The sequence below is a fragment of the Cebus imitator genome, unplaced genomic scaffold (assembly GCF_001604975.1).
Source record: "Cebus imitator isolate Cc_AM_T3 unplaced genomic scaffold, Cebus_imitator-1.0 Scaffold71, whole genome shotgun sequence".
Lineage (NCBI taxonomy): Eukaryota > Metazoa > Chordata > Mammalia > Primates > Cebidae > Cebus > Cebus imitator.
This window is the reverse complement of record NW_016107386.1, coordinates 6,553,259-6,561,437: the sequence shown is the minus strand read 5'-3', so window position 1 is coordinate 6,561,437 and position 8,179 is coordinate 6,553,259.

Genomic DNA, 8,179 nt, shown 5'->3' with positions numbered 1-8,179 from the left:
ACTACAAGTGGTGGGCCCTCTTCAGGAAGGCTTCTCTGGAGAAACAAAGTTTCAGGTTGGGTTTGAAAGATGAGGAATAATTAGCAAGGGAGAAGTGGGAAGGGGGATGGGAAGGAAGGAAAAGGCAAAGACCTCTAGGCAAGAAAGAACCCTGTGAGCTTGAGGTAGTGAGAGCGGGCCAGGGTTGCCTGGGTAATGAGCAGAAGACAAGGCTGTAGAAGTAAGTGGTGTTATTATACCCATGTGGAAACTGAGGCCCAGAGATGTGACATGAGCTGTTCATAGCGATGCAGCTTCTGGGTAGTGATAGAGAAAAGGAGGCCTGGGGCAGCCAGGGTGGATACTGCAGGATGGAAAGAGCTGGGCCAGGGAGGCAGCGGCACAGCATGGGTTATGGGAGGGAAGGAAGTCTCAGTTCCCAGAGCCTGATGAGGGCTCAGACAGCAGCACTCAGACTTGACAGTCATCTAGGCCTCCTTGTCCATTTGACAGGGGAGAAAGCAATAAAGAGCAAATCTCCTTCACCCACAGCCCCAGTCCCAGGCCTGCAGCAGCTGGGTCCGCTTCACTGCTTTCCAGAGACACTCCCACCAGGCTCCGGTAGCCTCATGCAAAGCACTCCATGAGAACCTCCACCTCTCATCCAAACTGTCCTCTCCAGCCCCTGGACACTTCAGTCCCAGGCTCTGTTGCCATCACCCTCAAGTGCAGTCCTCAGGGATGAGCTGTGCATCACGGGACCCTGCCCTCCCTGCCGCCACCCACAACCCGCTGCCACCACTGTGAACTCATGTCTCTCCCTTTGAGGTCTGCTCACGGACTCTTCGCCTCCCTCAGACCACATTTCCCCATCTCCTAGCCTGGCTCCTCCTCCAGATCTTGGCTTAGACATCCCTTCTTCCAGGAGCCAGCACCATTCTCCCTGGAGCTCCTCTTCTGAATCCCCTTGGAGCACTGACCACACTGCATATTGGTTGCCTATTTCCCTGTCTACCTTCCCAGCTAGACTTGAGCGCCCCCAGGTCAAGAACTATGTCTATCTCATTTCCTCCTATATTCCCCGCAGCTAACACGGTCCCTGGCACTTAGAAAGTGCCCAGAACTCTTTTTTAAATAAATAAATGAATTAAAATAAATGCTCTAAGCTGAGTCACCTGCTTTTTTTTTACCACCATGCATTGTGGTTCTCATCTCCATCTGCCCATCAGCCTCTGCCCTCTTTATGTCTAACAGGGGCCTGCCTACTGCTGTAAGATTAAAAAAAAAAAAAAACAGTGTGCCCCAGCCCAGACGGTGACTAGTCAGTCTTACTCATGGCAGCTGCTGGTGTCCCCTAACCTCCAGGAGAAAGTGCAGTCAGAAGCAATAAGGAGCTGTCTACATTTCAGACTTGATAGACATTCCTTCCCCCAAAATTTGTTTTCCTGGTGACTAGGAATGCATTTGAATATTAGCTTTTATTCCCCCATTTCTACAGCATTCTGAGGCTTGGCTTCCTCTGGGTAAGCCTACAAATCATTAGAGACCCCGTGACTAAAAACCCCATACGAGATATCTTTTGCAGGATAACCCCAATATGACTAAGCTTATTCTTCAGCTTGCATGTAAAAGAGATCCTGGTGGTTCCGTTGAGTCAATGGCATCTATGTATTGAAGACATACTATGTGCCAGTATGTGTCAAGTGATTCTGATCCATGGAGAAGAGTCAGCTTTATCCCTGCCTTTCACAGAACTGGCATTCTAGCAGGAATTGCAGAATTAAGCAACTTATTGCAATTGTTCAATGACATGAAATGAGATGCAAGCTGAGGAGGGTCCCTGGGGACCCTGACCCTTTAGAGTGATGACAACAGAGCCTGAAACTGAAGTGGCCATGGGCTGAGAGAGGACAGTTTGGATGAGAAGTGGAGGTGCTAGGTGCCAAGATAGCTCTGCCTTAGTGTCCTGGTCTGGGTCAAAGTGGCTGTCTTAAAGCTTTAACCTTTGGGCTGAGAGCTAAAGGATGTGTAGGTGTTCACCAGGCGAAGGAAGGGAGGGAGTGTGTGCAGATGCAATGTGTGTGTGTGCACATGCCTGTGTGAGTGCATTCAGGTGTGTGCATGTGCATGTGTGTGCATATGCATGTGCGCATGTGTATGCTACAAGTGTATCATGTGTGATGGATGTGTAAGAGCAGATGTATGCTGTAAGTATATTGTGTGTACATGTGTATGCTACAAGTGCATGTGTGTGCAAGTTGCAGATGCGTGTATGAAAACACAAATGCCATGAGTATATTGTGCATGTATGTGTGTGCCCATGTGAGAGCATATGCAGGTGCATGTATGCGAGCGTGTGTGTACAAGTATATTGTGTGTACATGTGTGCGTGTGTCTATGTGTGTACACGTGCCACAAGTACATGTGTGCATGTGTTTGTGTGTCCCAAATGCATGTGTACCTCTTATAGACACTCTTCAGCCTTTACACCTCCCTCCTGTCACAAGTCAGTCATTGTGAAGTAAATTTCAAGCCTTCTCCATATGGTGCAGTGTTTCCAAGCCTCTTTTGGATCGTAGATCATTTTAATTAACAACAGCTGTTCCATGTTAAGTGTGTCACAGTCACTGTGCCAGACCTTTAATGTGTGCTCTCTTATTTACTTCATCAGCAAACCCAAGAGGCAGGCTTATGGTTATTCCATTCTGCAGAAGAAGAGACAGAGACTCAGGGAGAGGAAGGCTCTTTCCCATGGTCACCTGAGCACAGGTCTGTACGATCCAAAGTATATATAATATATAATATATAATCCACTAAACTTCCTCTCACTGGGGCAAGTGACACAGCAGATTGACCTTATAGCAGGTCCCCCCCCCCACTGTTAACTACAACACTCTCCTAGCAGTGAATGAAAAGTCTTCAATGACATTCTGTTCCAGCTCAACCACTGATTCACTGTGTGACACTGGAAAAGTCCCCCACTCTTTATTGCCCGGAGCTTGCTGAGCTCTGTCAATCTGCAAGAAGAGCTTAGCGCCACCATCCACAGATGGCAGGCAGGTTACATAATCTCATGAAAGCCCTGTTTCCTCATCTCTAAAATGGAGCTAACAGTAATGCACTTCTGATAGTACTGTGGAGGGATTGACCGAGCTCATGTGTGAAGAATGCTCAGCCTTGTGACTGCCTCACAATGTATGCTCAATTAATTGCAACTGTCACTGATGCTGAGGACACAGGAGAGCCAGAGAGCTGATAGCACCAGCTTGGGAATCAAGTGGACCTGGATTCAAATGATTCAAATGCTCATTTTGCCTTCTAATGGCCACGTGACCTTGGCAAAAGTTACTTAGCTGTCAAATTTTCCTCACTTGTAAAATGGGAATTAAAATAGCACATACTTCATAGGTGTGTTTGAGGAATACATGAGATAATGCACATAGCATTGCCCTACGAATGCTAGTTAACAGCGTTACTATTTGCACATACTGAGTAATATTATAAATAAGGATTATGGGGTCTAATTTTGTTCCAGTCAAGGTTTTAGAAAAAAATAAATAAATAGAAGTATCTGCTTTGGTCAGATTTACTAGACATTGTATTGTTTGTAAAATTAAAAAAAAAAAAACTAACCTGTCTCATGGGTCAATAAAAAGTCAGTTTCCTTTTGGCTGAGGCTAGCGGTTCTGTGCAGTTTATTCTGGTGCTGGCTTGCGCTTTGGTTAGGTTCAAGGCCATGACCATGAGTAAGTGATTCACTCTTGCCAAAAACTGTAATCATGGTCATGTTCTAAATATTTATACTAAAAGAAACCAAACCTGCTCAACCTTCAGGGGCCACAGGCACAACTCCCTCACATGCTGGGATTCATTCATTCATCCGTCTTAGGGCTATTAACCATTCACCTCCTGCCAGGCACCAGACACTGGTCATGCTGGTCATGCATTGTGTGTGTACCAATGGGGCAGAAACCCACTGGCAACTTTGGCCAGTTTTGGAGAAACAACTGAATCAGGCCCCTCAATGATGGTAGCCGCACCTGGGCCATGTAGCCTCCTAGAGAGGATGCAGGCCATCTGTTTGGTGCATATCACAGTATGGTCTGTTCCAGCTGGGAAAGGCTCTTGGGGATCGTCTCAGGCAACACACACCCTTTACAGCCAATGAGATCTCACAGCTGGGCTATCATCACCTCTCCCTCCCTCCTAGATGCCCCAAGATTTCCTCCACTTCACACAGAGAAGGTGGTCTCTAGATATTTTAGCTCGCAAATGACTTCAAACATCGTGATCATGAGAATTTAAAAAGTAATATCCCTCATAACAATATGTTTAACTTACTGGCTGATTTCTGGGGGTCAGGTACCTTGTTAAACATTTTATATGGTATTCCTCATCTAATAGTCAAACAACATTATTGGTTAGGTCATTGTTATCCCATTGTACAGAAGAGGACACTGAGGTTCAGAGAGGAGAAGGGATTTTCCCATGTTAACACAGCTGGAAGTTGCAGAACTTAACTTTTCCTGACTCCAAGCCCCGTGCACATGGCCACCACACAATATCCCTTTGGTGGGACACAGAGCACTGGGGAGCTGCCCTCCTGTATCCTCCTTCTGTGCTAACCTGGCCAGCAACAGCTTGATGCCTGCAGCTAGGAGGGAGGAAGAAAGAGCAGCAGGTGGGCAGAAAAGTGGCTTCAAATCTGGTCCTTGGCTTTAGCACCCTCTAAGATCCAGGACTATAACGAGCTTACAGGTGATAAAGAAAGACAGCTGTGGAGAGCGCACTGTCTGGTGAGAAGATGGATGGGTGGGTCTAGAGACACTCCAGTGTCTGCTCCAGGTGAAGGGTGGCACCAGGTGCTGGAACAATACCTGCGTCATGTGACCTGGGGTAAACCATTTCCTGTCTACTAGAGGATGGCAATTAAGCCCATGGCCTCTGAAGCCAGGCTCCCCAGGATAAAACCCTAGCTTTGCCTCTTACCAGCTGTGTGACTTCATATAGTATTTAGCATGCTGGATGTTAGCTTCCTGTTCTGTAAAATGGGCATAATAATACCTGTCTCATATATTTATGAGAACTAAATGAGTTAATACACAGAATGCCCTCAGAACAGTACCTAACACATAGTAAGAACTATACGCATTTTTGCTCAATGTTTAAAAATTATGTAAACTAGAGGTAGTAGTACTCAACTCTTTGAATGAAGATGCTTTTGGCTGCAAGGTAGCAGAATATCCGATCCAACATGGTTTCAACAGAAAGCTTTTATTAGTGTTAGTTCTCATTAGTACAATGAGAATTGTCCAAATGGAAGTGGTTCCAGGCTCAGGGATGTCCCGGGAACTGAGTATCTTCTCATTCCTCATCCTTCCTTTGACCGTCTTCAACAAATCATCTTCCATTCTGTCCTAAAATGGCTGCCACAGCTCCAAATATCACATCTCACCACCACAAAGCCAAATATCGCATCCAAATGTCACAAAGCAACACCTAGAAACAGAAAGTAAGGGATAGGGAGTCTCTCTTGCACCTATCACTGTCTTATGAAAGAGAAACTATTCCCTAGAAGCCTCGCTGAAGACTTCCTTGTTCTGTTATTAGCCAGAACATTAGTGCCTCCAGCCCCTGTAGAAGGCTAGCCAAGCAATATTCTGGCATTCCTGTCATGACGTAGAGCTGGGCTCCACAGCAAAGAAGATCGGAGGAAGATGAGTAGTTGATTAGGCAGTTGGCATGCATTGCAAGATAGTCTTGAGAAGGAAATGTGGGATAAAGTGCAGAAACACTGCGAAAGAGTTAACTACTTCCACTGCACCTATGTAAGATATTATTCTCAGAAATAATCATATCATTAGCAATGCTTCTTCCTGTAGGTTAGAGGTAGAGTCTGTAGAAATGCAGGACACCCCGTCACTGCTAAAATACAAAAAAATTAGCTGGGAGTGGTGGCACGTGCCTGTAATTCCAGTTACTCGGGAGGCTGAGGCAGGAGAATTGCTGGAACCCAGGAGGCAGAGATTGCAATGAGCAGAGATCGCCCCATTGCACTCCAGCCTGGTGACAGAGCGAGACTCCGTTTCAAAAAAAAAAAAAAAAAAAAAAATAGAAATGCAGGATGCCAATGATTCTAGGTTGAATTATTGTTGTAATTCTGTTCTTTCCCCATGGATTGTCCTGTTCTTTCCCCATGGATATGGCAGGCAAGGGAAAAATAAAAGGAAACCAACTGCCTCATGGCCCTGACACTAAAACTGACATTGTATGGCCGCATAATAACCCAGGCCTGGAAAACAATAGATCACCAACTTCCCCTCTCATTTTGGTGGATTATAAATAAAGCCTAGAAAGAAAGTAATGAAATTAGTTTAAGAACAGTGATAGGATTCCTCTGAAAGCAGAAAACTTTTATTTAGAAAACACCCTGTGGGCCATTCTGCAGTGAAAAATCAGCCTTCTGGCCATAGTCTAGATCTGAGCTCAGGAAACATTTCTCTAAAGGCTCACATAATAAATATTTTAGGATTTTCAGTCAATATGGCCCCTGCCACAGCTACTCTACTCTGGGTAGTGTAAACAATGACAATGTGTCAACAAATGAGTGTGGCTGCATTCCAATAAAACTTTATTTATAGAAACAGGTGAAGGGCCATGTACGGTACACAGACAGCAGTCTGCCAACCCGGGCCTACATGGCAAGTTACGTAAGACAACAACCTAAGCCAAAGGACTCAAACTCTACAGCTCATGGGGCTAGAAAGGTAAAGAAGTAAAGCAGGCTGGCTGGGGACTGTGGCATGTGGAGAACATATGACTCATGGAAAGGAGGCAGTTGCAAAAACCAATGTAATCAGACCCTCCAGTATTTTAAGTAAACCAGAAATGCAAATATTGAGAGCATCTTCTCATTTTTAAATATTGGCAACCAATTCAAAATTTTAAAACTGGTGCAGAGCTAACTGAAAAATAAAAAACAACTTGGGGGGTAGCACAGTTTGGGGGCAGCCATTGTGTGGCCTCTGGCCTAGATCACCCTTCCTGAGCAATGTGCTATGACAACCGAGAACACATGACACATTTGAGTGGCTTGATCCAGGAAACTTAGCCCAACGCCAGTCTGACCTATTGCTCATGGAATGCATAACTGCTGCTGTTCTGCCCAGTGGCCAGGCATATGTGGGAGGCCATTCACATGCACCACTGCAATGAGCTGCACGTGCACAGCCATTCCAAGTCTGAATCATCATTCTCTCCCTGCCTCACTAGTCCTCTGCTTTCTATAAGCAGTGTCGGCATAATCAGTGCCCTCTGACATCAGATCCCATGTAATATTCATCGTATGGACCTTCCTGACATGCTTCAGAGAACTGATGAGATCATACGAAAGGGACTTAAGCCATGAAACCACACAAGCATCAACGGGATTGGTTTCTGCCTTCCCCACCCCCAAACACGAGCTCAAATCCTCCAATAATGAGTATATTCTTTAGAGAGATCCAAAAACCCCAGAAGCATGACAAACAGGACAGACACAAAGCAAATGGACTCCCAGCCAGATTTCCTCCTGGTACAAAGGCCCTTAAGCTTTTTCCAACACTGCTCTGAGGCGCCACTGAAAGGCCCCGGGCTGCAGACAGCTCAGCTTGTGACATTCTGTCCTTGGCTCTCTTTTAGCCTGTGTTCTCACCTGTTCACCGACTTCTTTGCCCCTCCCTCCAGTTCTCATAAATCTACAGCATCCTCAGTATTTGCCTTGAGCTCCTCTCTCACTTGGTTCAGCTCTGCACCTTCCTGCCTTCTGTCCTATTTGCCTAGATTCTCCACTTCAAAGGTTGCGCTGACCTACCTGCCTTTTCTGATGACTCTGGACATGCTCCACCTTCAGACCTTCAGCTCCACTGGGACCACCCTGCACAAGGCTTCCTGTTTTTCAAGGAGCTAGCTTGATGTCTGCTCATCTTACCAGGGACTCTACAACCACATATGTAACTTGCTAGTAAAGACATCTACCTAGGTGCCACCTACTTGAGTCACAAAGATTCCCTCTCTTCTCATCTCTGTAGATCACTAAAAACCACTCTTTTACCACCCTCAGCTATATTTGGGGGTGGGGGAAAGGGAAGGATGAGAGAAAGAAAGGGAGAGAGAAAAAACACAGTGCAAACTTCCATCCACAAATGATGTTCATCCCAGA